Below are 22,616 nucleotides of genomic sequence, written 5' to 3' on the forward strand. Positions count from 1 at the left end.
AAGAGCATAAAGCTTTTGCCTATGAGATGAGGGGTAGCTGCAGAAAGAGGAGTATATTTGTGTGGGATAATTTAGTCCTGCAAAATGCTATGGAGCTAACGAAAAAGAATATTGAAAAGTTGCCTATCGATGACCTAAATAATAGTTAATGGCCTATTGTAAATATGGATTTTATGCTGAGAAGTTTATTTCAGAGAGGGGTCTGACTTTTTATTGAAATATGTAAATCTGGAACAAAGCCATGTTTATGATGATATGGCCGTGTGCTTGATATCAGTTATATTAGTATCAAATGAGAACATTAATAAGGCTTTTTCTTCTTTCCAGAGATGAATGAGTTATATCCCAATAAGTCATGTACAGAGGTGTTATCGTTTCAGCTACACTGTTCAACGATGTAGTCGACAGCTGAAATGTCAGTTTTATGTGTTGACAAGACCTTACATGTTAGCTCCAGCAAAAAGGTGACATAAAACAGTTTAGGCTTCAAAATTCAGGGAAAAAGTCCCCATAGCATTTTCCCTCACATGTGCCAGTTGTGCAAAGAGGTTTTCCCTTTTCATTTCAGCAGAGTTCATTCCGTTTTGCAGGGTCAAAAGGAAGAGAGGAATCAGAGTTCATACGGTGAGTTTGAATTTGAACCACACATAACCAAGGTTTGGTATTAAATTTGAGTTAAGGCTGATTTACTGCTGTCTGACTGACCCGCTTTGCTGATTTCTAGGATCATCATCCACTTTACATTTGGGCATTTGTAAGCCTCTCAAATAAACAGCGATTTTTTTTCCTTTTTTTTTTTTTGTGTGTGTGATTATGGCAGAAGAGAACACTACCTATTTCCCCAGCATATAAGATTTTTAAGCAGCAATGGAAAAACCTCCTGAACTCTCCAAAGCATATGCTGAAATGCAGCATTTCTCTACTCTTGAGTTCCTTTCAGTAGGTGTTGAAACCTTTTATAGTAAATTGCATTTTACATGTTAGGAACTTCAAAAGAAGGTGTTAATATAATTGAGACGTGATAAGTTTGACAGTCGGTGTCATTATATGAGTTTCACTCAGCAGCGTTTTGAAGCAAAAATAATAAAAAAAATCTGTCTTCCTAAAAGAAGGAAGCTCATGCCCATAATGATGAAATAACTTTTTAATAATATGCTTTAATCCATATAGCCCTTGTCCCAGGCTCAATATTCAACATGTTAAAGTGGAGTGCATGTAACTATTCTGACTCTTATATTTCTGGGTTTTTTTAAAGGATATTTTGGCGCTATAACATTGTATCCTGCAGTTATTATTCTTTCTAATATTTGTATAAATGTACGGATGGGGAAATACCTTACCGTTAGCTACCTGTCACTTGCTTCAGATCTCATTGCCCTTCAGCGTGCATCAACAGGATTGGGGTCCTGCCTTAAGTTCCCACTTCTATTACGATTTAAATGACTATAACTATTATGAAGTATATTTCTATGTTTGTGGAAGATTAAGCCAAGCAACAGAGAAAGGCCTGGGGACGGTCATGAACAGAGCTGCCAGAAATGTTATTTGGAGAGCCGGGAAACAGAAGAGACTTTGAGTATCAATTAGTTGATTCATTTCCTGCTGAAGTTTTGGTCACCAACATGTGATTTAGTTGATCAGTAAATGTTAGGATTCAGACTGCTAGAACAAGCTAGGAAGGGTTTTTTTATTGTTTTGAGGTTTTTTTTTCTATCTGTTTGGTACTAGACGTATAAAATACAGAAAGAACTGTCTTTTGGCTCATATATGTTAATGCAGGATGAAATCAAGAAAAAATTTCAAATCTGAGCAGTGAATACTAGGCTGTGGCATACGAAACTAGCTCTGCTTTGCAAAATGCTCAGAGAAATCCCAGGGCTTGCACTCTGCTCCTATACATCTGCATTCCTAGCTAAAACATCTACTGTGCTGCCTAATTTGCCTCCGTTCCTTCCAGCCTGCCTTTTTACAGACCGTCCTTCTGAAGACAGTAGAAAATTTTATATTTTATGTAATCACCTTATTAGGCTGCTAAAGCTTACTTTGCAAGAAGGTTCGTACAAGGATCAAACATGACAGAATTTATGAAGAAATCAGGAATGGACACAACAGCACACCTTCTTCAGCCTAAACATTGCATCGTATAAACATTGTAAAGCTACAAAAATTAGACTTTACATTTTTCAGGCCTCCTTAGCATAGCCTTAGCCTGCACAGAAAACCTGTTCCTCGGTTAACTTTTTCCAGGGTCACACGGATGTTAGTCTGACTTCATGGTCTTATCCTAATTTATATGAGTGAATTAGGATCTAGAGCCAAACATTTGTCAAAACAGATATCCAGGTAAGTATTGCAGACACTTTTTAAATCTTACAGTAGGTCATTCCTGTTCTGCACCCATCCCTGAAACGGAGGACAGTGTCTGTTTTATAATGTGCCCCTTTCAATAGTTGGACTGGTGAAGGTAGGAAGAACATTGTGCACATTTGAAACCGAGGAGGAACGTGGGCAACCAGGCCTGGTTCATATGACCAGATTTGACAGCCCTTATGCACTACAGCTCACCTCATCCATTTCACAAGCCTGCCTATCTTTCCATAAAACCAAAAAGGTTTTTCCTTAAAAACAAATGATAGCTAGCTCTTGGGTAGCTACAGATGTGTGCCTCTATTTTCTCGTCTGTCCAAGCACAGTAGACTCATGTTCTGTGAAAAATGGTACTCTACCCAGGCTGTTTTGCGACTGATACTGCCTGGGTTAGGTACCTCTGTCTCACTCATCCAGACAAGTCTGCTTCTGTAGCAACACTCAGACCGTGTCAGACTTCCCCGAACAGCTCAAAAGAAAGATTTGTGAACTAAGGGGAAAGTGATTTAAAAAAAAATAAAAGTACCTGCTTTATACAACCACGCTTTTGCATTCGATAGGAAAGGAGCAGAGGGAATAAAGACAGAGAGTGAGTTTGAGGCCAGTATCCCAGACCAGGTCAGGCACTGGGATGCAGACCACCTTGGCACAAGCAATAAGGCCTGGAGATGGAGCGGCAGGGAAGTAGAAACAAGAATACGGCAGACAAGAGGAGCTGAGCACAGTCAGAGCTAGGAAAGGTTGCAGGTGGACCTTACAACAGCGTGCAGTAAGCTGAGTCTTTTGTGCTGCAATGGCGTTTGTTGGAATAGTAACGCCAGTCCTGGGAGTAATTTTTCCAACAGCCCATTTCTTCTGGCTGCCATAGTTAGTTCTTTAAGCCTTGCTGAGGAAGCGTTACTCCACTAGCACCAATGTTACCAGCTGCTTACTCAGTCTCCTCAAGAAACACTCACTTCAAGCACGTTAGAGCCATGACTACTTTGGTGCCATCCCTAGCCTGTAGTAGTGTTACCACTCACAGTGCAGATCTTCCCAAAGACTACAGGAAACAGTGTACTCAAGAGTTGATCGATGATTTTGTGGGTCTTGGGGATGTCTGTGACAGAGATGTGCGTCATAGACAGCATGTAAGCACAAGACTTGTAAGCACACGCTGTCAGTCTGTAATAGTTTTGATAATCACTGACATCTTCACCAGGTTCCTAAGTTGGAGTCCAGAGTCATGACTTTTTTACAGTACAGTCTGTATATTAAATCCAGCCTCGGCTACCGTCTGTTGTGCTAGCTTTTCAGTACGCGTCCTCATGGCACTTTCTTCAATAGGTTTCCTTAGAGAACATTTTATGTAGCCTTCACAGAAGGCATCATCAACGTCTCTGTCCTCTTGAAGACATATTCTGTTAATGCTCTAGGCTGCACGATCTGCTCTGATTTTACAGCCCTTAACTCTTTTTATGTTTACTGGAGATTAAAGCTACCTTTTCCAGCCCTCCTGCCTTTCATCCGGACCCAGGGACAAACGAAAACCAGAGCACCGTAGGAGAACTTGCTCTGTCACTGAGAGAGTATGAGACATCCTCAAATTACAGGGGGATAGTTGAAACATGATGGGGGAAGGTCTGTGTTATAACACTAGTAAATTAAATGTACCTCTGTAGGTTTTTGTATCTTACACAGCCCAGCAGGAATGACTTGAGGGAAGATGACAGGCAAGCACATGCCTCAGCTAAGGAGAGGGGAAAGAAAGTGAAGAAGCAGGAGGCGGTGATAGAGCATGAATAGCTTCACAAGGCATCCCCAGACAATCAAGCTGACAGAAGGAGTGGGAGTTTGCAAGCAAACTTTCTGCAGTCTCATTAGATTGGGAGCAGGCTGATGAGAACTGTAAATAACAGGTGTTTTATTTAACAAGGGAGAGAGAATATGAGAATGAAATGAAAGAAAATGATTAGGATTTATGTTTCCCTAAGAGTGTCAGAGGCTGAGGACAGTGACAGGGAAGAGTATGTCATCTATCTCTCTCTGACCCTTTGGCTGTGCGTAGGCTCAGAGGCAGGAGGTTTGCAGGGCTCCTATGAATGCGACCACAGCCCCTGTAGAGATCTCCAGTATGGATCTCCCATTCTGTCAGTGTCTGTGGCTTTCCACAGCTTCACATTCCTTCAAGGACGGATTAGCATGGCCATAACATCCCAGGGCCTGGGGTAAACAGCATGTTTGGAGGAGCTAGTGGATTAGATGACCAGTGCAATGTCCTATGAGCTACATTCCTGACCACTGGTTGTGACCAGCAACTGTGAATGACCCTCTCACATTCGCCAAAGGCCTTGGCTATACTTCCTGGAGAATCAGCTTCTCTAAGGTGTAAGATGGCTCAAAGCCTCAGGCACATGCAACATTTCAGAGGCAAATAGACAGACAGAAACTCTCTTGCCTTCAAAAAATCACTACTTGAGTTTTGCAGACCTTTTGAGCAAACCTTGACATTTCTTTCCACCTTCAAGAAATGCCCCAAAACTCACTGAACACAATAACTGCTTTCACTAGGGCCATTCCCAGGAACGGAACAAGATCTACCATAAAATTCAACTTTAGAAATTTTTTCTTGGATAAGTAGGACATAAGAGGATTTTTAGCACTTTCTCATGCTGCTCTGGGTAGTCAACCAAGGAAATTCTTAACAAGTTTACGATGAAACTGTTACCAGAGACAGCATGGCAGAGGTATCCAGCAGGTACACAAGATGTCCAGCAGTCACCAATGGCTCTGCTTTTCTCATTGCATCAAAACATAAGAACAGCATTCTTCCTTTTTAGCATATTCCCTTTCAAAATAATAGCAGCAAAGACATGTTAGCTTTCTCTTGTCTTCTGCTCATAATGGGATGTACGCAGCAACCACATCACCTTCTAAAAATTTCCAGCAGTATCAATTTTTTAGAGCAATTTTGACAGAATATCAAATTTTCTCCACTTGTTCTCAACTTTTCTCAGTGGTGACCTTGCAGAAAAATGAAAATTTACTATTGCCAGAGACAGTTTGCTCCGCAGCACATCGAACACTTGCTATTACCTATAACTTGCCTTAGTATTTGGTCACAGTTCCTGGTTCTCCCTAAATTCTGGAGCAAATTGGAGACTGTTTCTTTTCTCAGAGGCAGAGTACAACGAACAGTATCTTGTCTCAGCTATAGCTGCATCTAGCTCCCACATCTACTGGGAATGTAAAGGATCCAAGGGTTGCTACTTCATACTGCAGCAAGTTGCTACCTTGTGGCTGGACACTTGGATTTTTGTTTTGTTTTTTATTGAGGAAGAATTAAAAATCTTTTTTTTTTTCCATTTAGTGGGTTTTTGATATAGATCCATTTCAAACTTCATCATAGGGAAATACTTTAAAATTGTTTAAATATTTAACATTTTTGCTTTATGCTTTGTGTAGTTCTAGTTTAAACCCAGAGCCTTTTCTAATAGAGTCAAAAGCCTCTAACTTTTATGCTAAAGTAGTAAATTCCAGTGTTACCCTTTTTCACACTAGCCAGGGGACAGCACAGGGACACTTGCCTTTTGCAGCCTGATTTACGTCTATGCACCACTAGACAGATAGGTACACAGTGACTCACGTCACCTAACTTTACATATCTGTTGCTCACTTGCTTTGGCTACCTGTGGCTCTCTTTGTCATCACTTCAGAGACCAGGAGCCATTAAGGTGCAATTCATTTGACTTATTCTAGCCATTGGCTTTAGCACAAAACAAATTGCACCCTAAAAGTTCTCATTTCTCTGCAAAGTGAGCCTCAAGCCACCAGCTCAACCACAGCTGCTTATGCTGTGGATATCTAAAGCTATGCTAACCCTACCCGTGAATCTCACTCAGTGCCTGTATCAGCTGAAATCAGTGGTGAAACTCCCTTAGGTGTTGGGTGTAGTTCTGGCCCATTTCGTCTTTGAGAAGAAAGTGACGTATTTGCAGATGTTTTAAACACATGATGGTCTTCTCCTTTCCCAAAGATTTAGGATAGCTTTTTAATGACTCATTGAATATCTGTATTGAATTGCTCCTGTTCACTGACCTGTTTGAAATGAAAATTAAGTTAGCGTGAGAGCGCTGGAGATGTAACATTCTTCTGCAGGTTTGAAACTGTGGAGGTAATTGTTTTATTAAAATATTTGCTCTTTTGCTCCCTACAAGGTTTTTGATGGCCTGGAAGTCATTGTATAGCACCATGCTAGCTGTTAGTGCTTTGATTTCCACAATGCCTTTCTTTATTTAATAGGCCTGAAATATTGATTAACATTTACAGATTCAATTCCGAGCACTTGCCAGGGGTTACAGAGAGCCAGAGAGAGCTGGTTGTGCCAGTCAAATTCTGAGGTGTAATGAAATCCCCTACTGTGCCTGTCAACTTATCCAGTGTACAGGTCATTTCCCACAAGGTCTGCAGTGTTGAAAGAAGCAGTTTTCACTTGAAACATTTTATAGGCAAAGGGAAAATATGTCTCTAGTATTGTATGCTTTATCCCTTTGTCTAAATTTGAATAGGCTCATTGCTTCACACAATTTTTGCCCCCAAAGCTTTCTAAGTCAATAGAAGAAGAATGTTCCAGGTGGGCACAAGTCAAGACTCTCAGTGTAAATGCTTTATTACTGTTGTCAAGGAATTTCACAGTAACTAAGGCTAGAGACAGACAAACCTCAAAAGGATGGGAAGCTCAATTCATTTTGGTTAAGTATCGAATGATTCTTTTATTCTTCCAAATATTACAAAGCTCTCTTTGAAAGCTACTTGCGTCCTTCTTCCAATAATGTCCTCTTTCATAATTTGTTCCAAGACCACAGCTATCCCTCAAATTCAGACTCTCATTCCTATATCAATCCAAGTCCAAATAGATTCTATTCTATTCTATCGAGGTCTTTATCTGATTTCTTTTCATGGTCAGGATGTTTTTGTCTTCTCATCTCCTACAGAGAAGAAAAAGAATGTACAGGGAAGTATTTTGTTTTTGTAGAGTTTCAGTTTTGTTTCTGCTATTAAATTCTTGTTTTCCAAAAGGTACTGTTAAAGAAAGGTATCTTGTTCGCTGAGTATTTGCAAAGTTGCTTGTGATGGTCTATGAACAAGTTCATTCTATAGATTAAGAGTAGCCCCCAGAACAGTAGTGTCTTTTGCTGAATCTAATTTTAGATAGACTGTAAGGAATGTCATTGTGCCGGAAAAGTAAAGTTGTTGACCCTAATTTCTCATATGGGGTAGTAGTGTCTCAGGGTCAACATTTCCAAATGGTTCAGTAGATGAGTATAGGTGTTTACTTTCTGACCTCTGACACGGGGACAAATACATCAGTGCTAGCGAATGCTTCCAGCTCCATGCCCTGACCTGAACCCAAAACATTGGCTTTGATTTACAAGTTAATAGTTGACTTCAGCTAGATTGTTTGACAGCTTCATCTGTAATGGACATTTGACACCGACGTGTAGCTAGAAAGAACTAGTGATAGATCCAGGATTCATTTCTTCAGTATCTGCTAAGTATATTTGAAAGAAGAGGGAAAGTGTCCATCTGTGAACGATGTGTTGGGTACTCATTGAAAGTGTCTAGATAATGCAATGGGTATTGCCAGAGGCAAAGGAGCTTTGCATTGGCAGATGGTTATAGAGCAAACTTATGCAATTTGGCATTCCAGAAAAAAATGCACATTTTTGATTAGGGTGCTTTGCTCTAAGACAAGGTGCAAACAAGTAGGACTGATAAACAGTTTCCTAACATAGACCGGTTTGCCATCCATCGCCAGGAATGCAATGGGCTGCTTCAGAGGAACTTTGGCTACAAGATTCCCTTGACCTGCAATATATGTCCACTACTGTTGCTAAGAAATTCATGATGTGCTGTATGAACCTTTTTTTTTTTTAGCCTTTATGCTTCAAAATCTGCATTCTTCGCAGAGATCAATTTGTCAGAAACATGATCTTTGCCGGAAAAGGGAATGAAAAGGATTTTTTCTGGTAGTCAGCATGCTAAAGTTTACATATACAATGCTAATGATTCATCAGTGACTCCCAGGGTGGGATCCCAATTAAGATTAAAATATCTAAATTTGGGTGTCTACATGTGATCTAAATGTATAACTTCCTGATATGTACAATCAACAGACTTTGTATCCAGAAAGCTATTTAGCTCACCAACCATTCAGTGTAGAATCCAACTGTTTAAATTTTCTGATGTTAAAATATCTAGGTCATTTTGAAATGCCTTAGGTATTTGAACAGGACTGGCATGTGTGACATAGGATTTTGGGGAGACAACACCCTTGTGAAGAAGCGGCCAGAAACCAAGCGAGACATTCCTCAGAATCTAAAATGACATAGGGCAACTGGATGCTGCCCTAGATAACTTCTTTAGGGTGAGCTGAGAATTTGAGAAATACAGATGTAATCTCAGAGAGGGAGACATCTTAAAACATTTGAGACATTTGCATAGACCAGATAGGCGTGGCACAGATCCTGCAGGAGATTCAAGTCCTTTTGCAACAGCAACTATGAGCCAAGCGGAATACCCTAGGGATCATCAAATGGCAAAATATTTGTTTGTTTAGGCAAATTAACTGAGTTCTAGAATCCACTGACTGCCTTAATTATATCTCCTTTTACTGTTTCAGGAGCTTAGACTCTTAGCAGATGTGTAGACACTTGCAGGTAAACTGTTCTGGGACTTTTGTGTTTGGTCATGTCAATATAGGTATTGAAATTTCTCAGAGTAACCCATCTGAAGTATCTCAAGATGAGCTTGGCAATAAAAAGTAGTTTTATAGATCTGCAAGTCTATGGTGATCTCTGAAACAATGTAAAATTCAAGCTAACTTTAGCTCCATTATCTACGAGGAGATGAATTAATCTGAATAAGATTGTCTTACCTTAGGCACTCTTCTCTCATTTGATGTTTTCGGAGAGGATGACAGTTTTTCCCCTTGCAAAAAGGAGAGGCATGCATCTTTGAAAGCCTTCTCAATTCCTAGACCTGCTGGATTCAGATTTCATGTGTCCTGGGTTTCAACGCTGCAGAGTCAACATGCAGCAACGAACAATCTGTGAATTTTGAAATCAGAGTTACGATGTATATGACGTCTATAGTATATCTGTTAACAGTAAATTCAGTCTCGCCGGTAATTAAGACTATTGCCTCACTTCTCTGTCCTTCCTTCCCGACTCAACGCTTTATTTCATAATCCAAGTCAACTGGTTCCCAACTCCTTTGTTGCTAAGTTTCTCTTGAAAAAATCATCCAACCTCTGCACCTCGCTGGTCCAGCTCTTCCCACATCAGAACAATGCCTCCTTGTCTCCTCTCTAGCGGTGTAATGGTCTTGCGCTGAAAGTAAACATTAACTGGCTGCCCAGGGCTTAGTCCACCTGTTCTGTGAGTGGCCTGGGGAAACCCTGGGGCAGTCCTGCAGAGCTTGTTCATCCAGCTGGGTTCCCCACCCCAACGCTCACACCTCAGTAGATCTCTACTTTTGCTACACGGTAGCTAAGACCGTCTTCTCTTCCTTTTCTTGCTGCTGAGCCTTGATTCCCAGTTCTGTGCTCTCCTCATCTCTGAAACATCTGTTTTCTTAAAAAAGTGCAATATGCACTCTCATCTTGTCTTGATGACCCTGATCCAAAGGATCTGTGACTCAGTAATCGGCCTACTCAGATGAATTGCATTTCTTGGTTTGGCCACTTACCTTGTCCAAGGAGTCTGTTATTTCAGTGCGGACACTGTTCTGCTCTGTAATTTAAAGTAATTAAACATGAATTAGGATGGGAACTGTGACACATATATGTGACTTCCTCATGGGAAGCCCAGACATCAGCATGACGGAGGTGCGTTTGTTTGCTAGTTTTTCCTGGAGTCCGTTGAAAATGTCATTTTTACAAGCGGCTCAAACCAACAAAGGAATGGAGAGCAGGTGACTTCAGCACGCTGTACTGAACGGACAAGCTATTTTCCTAAGTGGAGGGACAGGCTGATTCAGATCAATGAGGAGGGAAAGTGAACCAAAATATCTAACCTCTGAGCACATCAGTGAAAGAAGGGACTCAGCTACTCTCCCTTTTCTGATTCAAGCCTTCATTTGAAAAGAAAACATTGTGTTTCTAGACAAGGCAAGCCTTTTGTTTGACTTTAAACAAGAAAGCAAAAAAAAAATTATCTCAGTTCCGATCAAGTCAAACATTGCATTTTTTCTAAAAAGGGGTAAACAGAAAAAGCAATAACTATCAGAGCCCTAATGAAAAGAAGATAGACTCAGCTGAAATTTAATTTCAACAGTATATCTATGCCTAACTCCCTTCTCTTTGAACAATATGGGCTGCAGCTATTATCTCCTGGTATTACTTTGCATTGACTTCCGGCATTATCCTTCCACTGTGTCTTTGACGCTCCTCCCCGCTACCATCCCGTACCTAACCCCGTTTCTCACAGCAGCAAGTTATTCAGTTATGTACCTCTAGTTCCACCTACAGAGCTTTATTTTTCAGACTATTGTCATAATTTTTGCCGCCTTACAATTTTCTTTACTTAACAACAAGCATCTTTTATAAGATGCTTTATTTTATACAAGCAGATTTTATAAAAAAGTATGTTCTATTGATTTTAATTAAGCTTGTCCAGGCTCCAGAGCTCGGAAAAATTAAATTGTTGATTTTTTTTTTTTTAAGGAAATGCTATGCTTTCTCACTGAGTTGCAATTCTACATTCTTGTTAAATCCTCTGCTTTTTAGAGTAACTTAGCAGTACTAAAGGCAAATCTGCAACACTTTCATCATGTTGACATAACAGCAACCCAAGACCGCCCTGACTGCAGTGATGCTGGGGGCATGAATTCTAACATTTTGCTGTGGGCTAAACTGTGAATAAGGCTTTAGCATCAGTAATTGACCATATCTGGTATAAATCAACGGTGATATACTTAAACTACTGGCTTCCAACTAGATGTATGCAGAGCTGGGGACTGCACTGAGCATGATCAGGAGAAGTTTCTGCTGCAATTCAGATATGATGTTGACATTTGCATTCATTCAGCTGTCATTGGAACACCTTTTGTGAGCAGCTCAGTTTTCTATTTTCCTTATCCCACCTACATTTTAAGCTTGCTTCACTCTTCTGCCCCTTAGCAGCAAGATATATCGACTGTGGTTACCGAAGCCCTGAAAGCTGTCTTTACCTCTGTGGCTTTACCATATTCCTTTTAGGACCCTCCTTCATTTTTCTCTATGTTTTCTGGGGCTAATCAACACCTTTCTTTGACTGAGTGTAAGTAAATCAAAGTGTGATATCCTTCAGCATTTCTGAAGGCAAAATGTTTGAAACCCAGCCTTCTCTCTCTCTCTCTCTCTCTTTCTTTTTCCTTTTTTTTCTCTTTTTTTATAGACCACCCAGGAATTTAGAAGCAGAGATTCTACTGACTTCTGAGGTGGTGTTGTGCTCCTAACTATAATAAAGGTGCTTTTGAAATTCTCCCTTTGGGTTCCTCAGACTGCACCTGATTCTGAGAAACCTAAACACAAGTGAAGATTTAAAACAAATGCTGAGCTCCTCCAGATTCCTTTGACTTTAATAGTTATTGCAGGCGCTTTATCACTTCAAAAATTTGCACATTTACACTCAATTTGGAAAGGCCAACACGTCTGAAAAGGTGAAGCCTCTACCCTGAAGAGCTTGTTGTTTCAGTAAATGTGGTACCAAGGGGAAAGGGAGATGGAGACCTTGAGATAGCTGTCTAATTTCAGCCACCCATGGTAAGAGACCTTCTTTTAATGCTCCACGATAAATTCACTCTGTCATTGATCAATTCCTAAAGCAGAAGCAGGGAATCTATATCTTATGGACCAGACACAGCTTGAGATTTCATTTTATATGACTCATGGTCACAATTACAGAGTGTGCTCGTATGTGGGGTGCTTACTAGTTGCTTGAGAAATCTATTTCACTCAGAGCAAGGGAAAGGTACCCACGCCTGGCTTAAAAGGCCCTCAGAGTTTTTCCATTGACTTCAATCAAATTAAATTAAATACTAAATTCTGGCTCAGATCTTAAAATCCCCCAAAAGCTGCTAAGGGTTCAATTCACAAAAATGTTGAGGCACATATATCTAATTAACTTCATTATGAGTTGACACTTTAGAAACTCCGTACCCGTTCAAATTGGTTGTCATTTAATGATCCATTTTCCCAAATAGCTAGGAAGCTTCCCATACATTTGTACATTTACATAGATTGTTTTCATGGATTTTCCCCTCTTTTTTTGACAGTCTGTATCTTAAAGTATACACACTTTGGAACATATGGATTCAATCTTTTGAAAGTCAAGGAAGAAATACAAACTTTACAGGGTTAAAATGAAGATAGGACGAATCCCAAAAGGCTTCTTTCAAAATGATGAATCCGGGCCTATTTTACAGTACAGAGAAGAAAATCTTTCCTTGAAAGGACATGTTCTAATTGAACGTGAGATAAATACATCCATGGAACAGCTCTTTATCTTTCCCCTCTTATCTTAACAAAAAATTATATACATTATCAAAGTTGCATTAGAGGGTTTTCTTTCAAATGAATGTTAGACTCACTGATATTAATAGCTTAACCTGTTTGAATATCTGTTCACAACTGAAAGAAGTTCACAGGTTCAGTATTGTTAAGCCAGTAATTCAGAGATTCCTCAAAGATCAAAAACGTGGGTGTACAGGGTGTTACTGAAAGGTTGTAACCTTCTAACTTGACCTTTGACCTTTTGAGACTCTAGAAACTCACATTTTCCAAATTTTCTCTTTATCCTGGAGGACCAAGAAGCTTAGTTGCTTTTGAATGAAAATTGAGAAGCAGGAGCTTTCAGAAAAAAGAACAAATAACGTAATGGTCAGGATGAAATCTTCAGACTTGACAATATTGTGATCTGAACCTTCCTGATTGCAGCTGCTGATGAATGTTATCCGGGCCCCATTAATCTCAGAAGAAGGACTGATGTTCTCGGAAACAAGACAGTTTCACATAATAACAAAGAAGCCTATGAAAGATGCTACCCTCACCTCCGTAGGAACTCCTACAGCCCTGAAAGGGGATGCTTTATCCTGTTTCTTTAACATTATCTCTTTAACAAATACTGTGGTGAAGATGTACAGAGATGTACAAAAATATCATTTTGACAAACAGCAGTAATCAGAACTAATTAAAAAGTTTAAAAGTCACCAAATTATTCCCCCAAATACTAGATATATATACAATTCCCCCAATACTATATATATATACAATTTATATATGAATATAAATTTAAATCTGTGCATCTTCATAGCCCTTATATGTTTGTTTTACTCAGATATTCCACTATTCAAAGCCCACAAATGTGAAAGCTGGCTGAAATGTTTCAATTAAGTGGGCTTTTTTTTTTTTGTGAATTTACATTTTGTTGAGAATAATTTATTTTTATTGTTCTTTAAAAAATATTATTTTTCTTCTGTATTTATGAAAAGACGATACTACTTTCAGAAAAAACGAAAACATTTGTTTTTCCCTATCCACATTCTCCCGGATAGTAAGGAAGCAAAATGAGGAAAGAGAAAAAGGAAAAGAACAAAGCATTGAGGGGGAAAAAGAAGAAAATTGTAATTAAAATTTCGCAATTTCTATACTGGCCTTTTCACTTTCTCTGTCTTTGTCCTCCTCCCCTTTTCAATTATTTTTCTCTTCTTGTTCTAATGAGTAAGTAGTATGGCTCAAATTATAGATCAGGTATATAGTATTAATATTCCCCATTCCCTGTTTTGATAAAATACAGATAAAAATTATTTATTAAAAAATACATTACTATTAATAAGTGAATAACGAGTTCACTTAAGACTTTCATTATTTGTCCTTTCATAAGTTTGAAAGATGAATATGATAGCTGAGCAAAAAATATTGCTAATTGTGTTCACAGCTCGATCTGCAGAACAGCACAGCATTTGCTAGAGATGCACCAAAAGCAGAAATCAAAATATCAGCCTGGCTCTTAACAGAGGAGCTGAAATTCAACCTCAGATTCATAGCTTAGTGCTAGCTTTACCCTTTATCACGCCATAACCTTCTAAATATTTGTTGAAAGAGCTCTTGAGAATTCTCGTGTTTGTTGCAAAAGACTGGCCGTACTTATTCCAGTAAGAGAAAACATTGCCCTCACTGTAAACAAAAACCAGCTGGACTGTGCTGATGAGCTCCAGTGAGAGCACAGTTTATGCACATTTTGCTGTATGGAGGCATTTGTGTATTGTCTGCTTCTCCAGAAATGTTTTATTTTATCTTGGAACTGGTACTCTTTGCACCAAGATGCATGCAAATAATCTTCCCATGAGCTCTTGCAACACGTGATCGCAGCACAAATCAAAACAGTCCCAAACTTACTAAACTGTCCTAAAATTGGTCTGACAACTAGTTGAGGACCAAGGAACAGCTGGACTGGGCAAGCGACGGCCGCAGAGGGCTGAGATAACTCCCTTACTGTCGTCTGGAATTGTTTGTTTCCCAGAGATGCTGGAGAGCAAAGTTCACTGTAGGAAAATTTTCTTGTCATCTTGGTCACAATTTGGAAATGGCATTGCACAATATTTTACAGGAAGAAAGAAACGAAAACAAAACAAAGCTTTCCGCCCAACAGTTTTACTGAGGGCAAAAATAATTGGGTCAGCTCAATCTTTGATGCCAGCTAAAGTCGGGAAGATAATTTTCTTCATCGTTTTGACTGAGTCTATTAGGCCCTGCTCATTATGGAGCTTTCTGTATTGTTCACAATAGGAAATATGATGCCAGAGTAACTTGTCTGTCAGATTTTTTTCAGGTTTACCAACATGAAGTTCCTATCTTTAAATTAATGTAGGAACTAGGATAGTTCAAGTAGCTGAAAGAAGCTTTGCCTATTACAAGACTATGTTTGTGGAATGTAAATCCTTGATGTATGTTCCCTATATTTAGCCAAAACTAACTGCTGGGTCAGCTGAAAACTTGAGTTAGCCCACCTCAGATCAAACTTGCTCTCCTAAAATACCTATCTCTACCCATTGTCTGCAGAAGGAGACTGATGCAATTATTGCCCTAACTTACATACCTCAGTTAAATAACAAAAGATAGGTAGGATGAACGTGTGCATTTACGTCTATGCTAACCACGCCAATAACACTCTGAACTGATGACTGCATGTATTTAATGAGAAATCCTTCTAATTTCCTTGGTGTGGTATAGACAGATTTTTCCCAGTGGGTCAGATGAGTGTTTCAGAGGGCAAGTTGACCTCAGTATTTCAGTCACGGCCAAGTAGTCCATTGACCATATGCTTCTGATTTCTAGCCTAAGTGAAATGCTCTGATCTAAGCAGAGGGAATGCACTCCGATATGATCACTTGTTAAGTAAAGCAGGCAAAGCTATAGGAGTCTTTCTTGTGGAATTATTTTTACCATTTCTTTTCTGAGCTGGAGCTAATATGAAGGCACTTCAAGATGAAAGCATTTATATTTTGAGGAACAAAACAAAGAGATACCGTAATGGCATATGTGAGCTACATTTACCCCGAGGCATTTATCATAAAGTGCAGCTTATTTTTTATTACATCATTCTGACTGCTGTGAATAGGAAAAGTGAACATATTGGGATTGTTGCTGGGAACTACCATTTGTGTCTTTTGATGCATATGGGAGAGGGAGTATTAGAAAAGGTATTAGCATCCGCGCGCAGGCACACACAGCGATACAGCCAAGGAGCTCGGTTAGTTCCATTTCCTAAAAAGTCAAGAGGGATAAAACTGTTAAATTAGCACTCCTGACTTTTTTACAAGGGGGAAGGAGGGATGGAAGGAAGAAAGAAAAGGAGGAATGGAAGGAAGGAGGGAGGCAGGCAGGCGGAGAAGGAGAGAAAGAGAACAAAAGAAAAAAAGAAAGAAATGAAAAGAAAAAGAGATAGAGAGAGGAAACCAAATCAAAAAAGTGAGAAAGAAAGTGAGAGAAAGTAAGAGAGAGAGAAGGAAGGAAGAGAAAGAGAGAAGGAAAGAAGGAAAGAAAAAAGAATGAAGGAAAGATAGGAAGGAAGGAAGACAGAGACAGACAGATATACAGAAAGAAAAAAAGAGAGAAGAAGAGAAAGAAAGAGAAAAGATAGATTAAAGGCTATGTTCTTTCTACATATTTGCCAGGAGATGTACACACAGATATGTTTGATGTGCGGACACAATCTAAAATGACCTTCTACAAATGCCCTGGTGCACAAAACAAGAAAAATCCATCACTTTAAATGTCTGGAAAGGTTCATTATGCTTTCTCCAGTCTCTGTGGAGCATCTTTAAGCTAAAGCATGGTAAATAATGTATCAATTTTCTATCGCCACCTATGAGTGAAAATATAGAACTACAAATTATTCTGTACGTAATAGAGGAAATAAATGTCTGTCACAGTTTGACTGTTTCAGGACATTTTTATTTCTATCTGAGATGCTTATGCTTGAATTTTCATCTGGCTAAACCAACTATGATCTTTCCTCTTTGGAGGAGGTACGCCAGTTTTCAGCAAATGTAGGTTTTACACATTTATTTGAGTTTACTTGTATCATAAACTTTGAGATACGTTTCAGTAGTTCTACTATCCTATCCCTATCCTAAATGAAACCATGGTGTGGGTGTTGCACAGTCAGAGATAGAGACAAGCTCTTTTTTGGAAGATTTGTGAGATGCATGCTGTATGGAAATAAGGTTAATCCCTATCTCCTTGTATCCACGTTATATTTTCAGATCGTGGAATCTGAAGCACAGAGACTTAATGATGATTGATGCAAGAGGGTAGTAGGAGAAAAATATGGAGGAAGAATTGCTGGAAACAGAGCAAAAGCTGGAAATGAGATAGACCAGAGGACCTGGGTTATTTTAAAACAGTAAGATACAGAGGGGTTGAGCAATGGGGGTGAGGGAGACTAGGGACAGGATGTGAAATATGGTTGGGTAGAGGAGGAAATCGGTATAACTGCTCACCATGCACGATTCACACGGGTGGAAACGAGAGAGCGCTGCTGGCTGGCAGCAGCAGGACTTGAGGAAAAGCAAGGCAAAGTGAAGACAGAAGGATGTTTAATGTGTCAAGACACTATTCTAGGATGCAGGAAACCTGGATATCGTATTTAGCTGAAGAACAAGCTTCCTGTGTGATCATGTAGAAAATAACTGGGGGCCCGATTCTTGGAAGAATCCTCGTGGGATTCATTAAACGAATGAAATGCCTACAGCTGAGGAACCTTTGTCTGAGCTCGTCTCCCCAGGCTCCTTTTTAGTCAAAGGCAAAAAATAGGCCCACATAGGGTATGAATCATCTGTGTACTTTTGCTTAGATAAATTGCATTTGAAAAGTGTCTATTTTTCTCCATTGTCTATTATGGGAGTTAAGGGTGACTAGCTCGCATGGAGACTCTTGAAAGCAGTCATTCAGCCTCCTCCTCTTGTGAACGGGGAGAAACAGGCACTTCCAGAGTGTGATTCATTCCAGCTATTCCAAGCACTTGTCTAAATTGCCTTTGGAATTGCCTTTTTTTTCTTTATTTGTGATTAGGGACCCTGAGTGACTAACACATTTTGATAAATCACTCTCATGTGTCTAAAGTTAGGTGAGATGGATCTCACCTGTGAAATGGAAATTCCAAACGGATTCTTTCCTGCAGGCCAGAGTCAGCTGCTGAAGATCTAGAAAGCAGCAAGGCTGAAGGCTTTAAGTTACTACCCTCTCTTCAGATTTTTCTCCTGCCTTGCTTAGGTAGGTCATCCTAACGAGTGCTGTTTGCAGATGCATGCCTCTCTCAACATACCATGTAGAGCACACCCTATGGAGTTCATCCTGGAAGGCAGGTGTGTAAATGCTCAGCATTTTGCAGCTCAGGAACTGTTTATAGTGGTTCCAGCGCACTGTGTCCCAGTTCTTGGAAACAGGACTGCCTCATTTCACAGTGCAGTAAGTATAAATACCTGGAGGTTAGTTAGCAGGGAGAACAGGAGAGTAGGAAAAAAGGGTAGAACAAAAGTCATAAATAAAAAAACTAAAGTCAAAAAGTTGAGGAGTTCCTTGAAGGACATGAGGAAGCTGAAGATACGTGGATAGCACTGATTATAAAAAGGCTATAACAACGTGTGCATTAAGCATAGGTGAATTTTAAAGCAGGTTTTCCTATGCACGTGTTTGCTCTGCTGGGTGCTCCTCAGCTGTGCTCATAAAAGCTCTTGGGAAACTTGGCCGTTTTTTCCTTATACGACATTTGCCAGAAGGGATCCTCCATTTAAAGAAATTTTTATTTATCCTCGGTATTTTTGAGGTTGCGGAGAAAGACTCTAAAAGGCAAAAAGTTATTTCTCTTCTTATGTTAGGTCCAGTAGTACTGGGCATGTTTGATATTTTTGTTTTGCTCTGCATTTTTTTTAAATGAAGACAGAATATATGAATATTATCTCATGTATGGTATTAAAGAAATGACGATTGCATTCTTTGAAACTAAAATACTCCTTGGAGTGCTTGTTTCCTTCCCACAGGAAATATGCCAGTTGCCTAAAAATGATTTTTTTCTTCAATTATTTCATCTGAAATGAGCATTTGCTACAAACCTGACAAATATTCCTAAAACATTAAGGAATCAATTAAAGGAAAAAGTGTTTTCAGAAAGCCTGGTTTGGGTAGATGAAATATTTATCATTTCATATTGATTCTTATAGTATGGCTGATAAATATATTAATTAAAGCATTTCAGAAAACATTCAAACGACATAAAAAAGGTGGGTTTATTTCAGCTTTGTGCAATTGAGGAGGAAATTATGGGAGGATAGCATCCCTTTTTTTGATCGTCTCAAATTCTTCTGACTAGCTATGACAGGCACCCATCAACATCTGAAAGTGGGAAGAAGTGAACCATAGAGGAAAATGCGGTACGTTCTTTAGGTGCTTCAGATTTTGTTGCAGTGTATTTAGGATGTGAGCTCAAACACGTCACTTAAACGTTGCAGTTTTAATAGTCACCGCTTGCTAATCAGTTCAGATGCTTCCAGATTTGTGACCTAAGCTTGAGATACCTTGGAGACAATTTTCAGAAATCCAGAAGTAACCACCTCCCGGAAGGCAGCTCTTTTTAAAGTGACCCTATTGGACAGTCAAGAATTTATATTTTCAGCAGTTATTTTTGCTGCTGAGAAAGTGTCTGTTGCTTTAAACAAATTTCTTCTGGCATTAGATATATTACTAAAATGGTTCAATTAAAACTTGTGCAAGTCTTAGAGGATTTCTACTGTACTGAAGATATAATGGACTATATTTTAATTTGAGTGAAGGGATGTTAAAAATATAATGAGAGAATTTGTCAGGTTTCCCAGAGAGCAAATGAAATTTAACTAATGCAGATCCTACAGGCAAAAAACAATTGGTTTCAAAGATCTTCTTTTAAATGCACTTCAAATCAGCAAATATGACTTTACCACTAATCCAAGTAAAATAAAAGCAATATTTTGAATAATTACTCTACAGTCTAAAGTGGTTATCCTGAGATTTTTTTGAGGATAAAATAGTGTATGGAAAAATTCACTCAAGATAGATGTGATGTCAATAAAGCCTTAAGGGAAGAGCTAGAAATTCTCATGGCCTTTCCTTGAAAGACCAATTAACAGACATTTGAATAGGTAAAATTGCTATGACTACCTGTGCTACTTCTGTCAGTAGCTGTATCTTATCTTAGGTATGTGCATATGCACTATTTGCTGCGAATTGCATTTAAATCTTTAAACAAATAAGCCAACCCAAAAAAAAAAAAAAGGGGGGACTGAACACTCAAAGTGAAAAGGCAATTTGGAGACTCTAGCATTTCTTTGCTTAGCTTGATATCAAAATAGTACAATGAAGAGGAAAACTGGCTTAGAAACTGGGCACAAGCCACTCAAAATTTGTTTCAACCTATTTAAGGCTAGGTACTCAGTGGTCACTAATTGATTGATTTTGCTACCCAAGTTGAGGGCTAGCCTGCAATCTTTGGAGCCAAGTAGAATAAAGTTATGATCAAGCTGAAAATATATGGTGCCAAGCATAAGTTGTGAAAACCATAAAAGTGCCATTTAAAAATGACATGGGGTCAGATTTTTCAAAGGTGGTTAGATATTTACAACTGGATGCACCTGTCAAGTGAAATTTCCAAAAGCCCCCTCAGGTCCTGCCTCCTTAGCAAATGCGTGGGTCCCTAATTTTTTCCTAACCAGAAATGATCTGTTAATTGTTGTCTGAAATAGAACTCATTCTATTAGAGACTTTAGGTTCCTTAAAAGTATTACCCTAAACTGTGAGTGGGCATGAATTTAGGGATATGGTGCTACTGATATTCATGAAACTCAATAGGTGCTTTATTATTCTAATAATACAGGAGTCCTGTTACATAAGGATTGATTTTTATTTAGTAAAAGATTAGCTTCTGTTCCTTGTCATCTAGAAAAAAAGACTGACATTTTAAAACTTAACACTTAAAAATAGAAGGAGGATAAATGGAAATTAGTTCTGTGGTTAGAGCTAGAAAATCTTCTAGAGCTTGTCTAGAAGGGGGCTCCTCTTGACTGCTCGGAGGCTGAGGTTATTGATAACGGGCTCCCCAATGCAGAAAAAGAAGCCTAAGGATTGCTTTTACAGGCAATGCCAAGGAAATCAGCATTACTGTGTCAATAAGTAATACAGAATGAATCAAAAAGAGTGCCTGCATGCTATAAATACCTTGAAATCAGCAGAAACGTCAGTCCAAAAAAGATAGACGCCGTTTTGCAGAACTGAAGGAAACACTTTTACGTGAGTAGCCCCAAGGGAGAGCTCGGTTACAAAAACATCTTCCTCTGCTGCTTTCTCCTGTCTTTTTCAGCTGGCCACTTCAGCTGGTTTTTTCTCTCCCTCTCTTCCTTGCTCAGTCCTAACTCAGTCAGGCAACTTAGTTATTATGAAAACAGCCGGCAGAGCAGCCCTGCCCTAAGGATAGGGCTCCATTAGGTAAAAGACATAAAGTGAGAAATTCTTGAGAAACAGCGAGCAGACCGGAGATCTAAGGAAAACAAATGAACAAATGCATCTTGTGATTTTAAATATGTTAGTGTTATTAGTATCATTATTCATATTCCAGGAGCTTCAGAACAAAGGGCTCACTGCAGTAAGCTTTCATAGGCATAAACATTCATTCTACCCTAAATAACAGCCAGTGTAATTGAACGTTAGTAATATAAAACACTTATCAGGAAATGAGGCTGACTCATACCGAGAATCAATTCACTAAGTGACAGGTAGGTTCCAATCTATTTTTCAGCTTGGAAAAAATGTTCTTTGGCTTGATTTTTGGGGGGTTTCTTGAAGGGTGATTGCTTTTTAAAATGGTCCCCTCCAGTGGCAGGTGCCCAAAAAGTTGTCCTCCCTCCTTCAGCGTAACGATCCCATTCCACAGCCATTTTCAATGGGTTTTGCACGAGAGGAGGGGAAGGTCTGCAGAGCCCTCTGACCTCCTCGGTGAAAGATCATGCTGCTGCACAACGTGTGAGGACAGAGCACCGCTGGGACTGTGGCCCCGTGCAGCATCAAAACGGAGTTTCCCTACCAGCCCTTTTCCCAAATCATCCTCCTTTAATACGGTTCTGCGTAGGAATCTACCGTCCTTGCTACTCAGAGTTAACACGTTCTTTTGTCCAAGGCCTACAAAGCACTTTTGAAACAGAAAGCGTTTCAAAACATGCCTGGAGCATCACTTTAGAAACAGGCAGACGCACGATATCCCTGCGAGGCAGAACAATGCTATTATACTAATTTCACAGATGGATAAACTTGAACGTGGTAAGGTAGAGGGCTAAATCCTGTTTGGTGCAGCGCTGTGATATTTTAGGGGATTAAGTGGCACCGAAAGCCTTTTTCCCCTAGCAGGAAAGCTGAAAGAGAATCTCTTCAAGAAAATACAATAGGATTGCAACTGTAAATGCATTTGCTCATACAGCATGTCCACGGAGGAGTGTGGTTTGCCAGCTAGAGGGCACGCTCATCTTTTCTGCTGATCAGCATAGGTAATGAGGACTCCAATACACTTTTTCCCAAAATACACACGTATTCTTTTTGAAACAGCAGCAAAATGAGTCCCATCTGTCTCACAGCCCTTCTTCCATGTTCTCCAAGCTGGCAGGAGTCCAAAGCAGATGTTGCTTCTGCTCCGTTCCTTTCCCTCTTA

The 22,616-nt window shown here is 39.4% G+C and overlaps 1 long non-coding RNA gene across 1 annotated transcript in view; it reads right to left on the bottom strand.

The window, feature by feature from the left end:
- Positions 1-21,259, bottom strand: part of LOC104149415 (uncharacterized) — a 36,034-nt gene extending 14,775 nt beyond the window's left edge. Inside the window, exons 1-3 of the long non-coding RNA XR_695329.2 lie at positions 21,137-21,259; positions 10,096-10,139; positions 9,284-9,455 (exon numbers count right to left, since the gene is read on the bottom strand). This is a non-coding gene — a long non-coding RNA (uncharacterized lncRNA). The remainder of the gene's footprint in view (positions 1-9,283; positions 9,456-10,095; positions 10,140-21,136) is intronic.
- Positions 21,260-22,616: the final 1,357 nt, after the last annotated feature.

The sequence above is a fragment of the Struthio camelus genome, chromosome 1 (genome assembly GCF_040807025.1).
Source record: "Struthio camelus isolate bStrCam1 chromosome 1, bStrCam1.hap1, whole genome shotgun sequence".
NCBI lineage: Eukaryota > Metazoa > Chordata > Aves > Struthioniformes > Struthionidae > Struthio > Struthio camelus.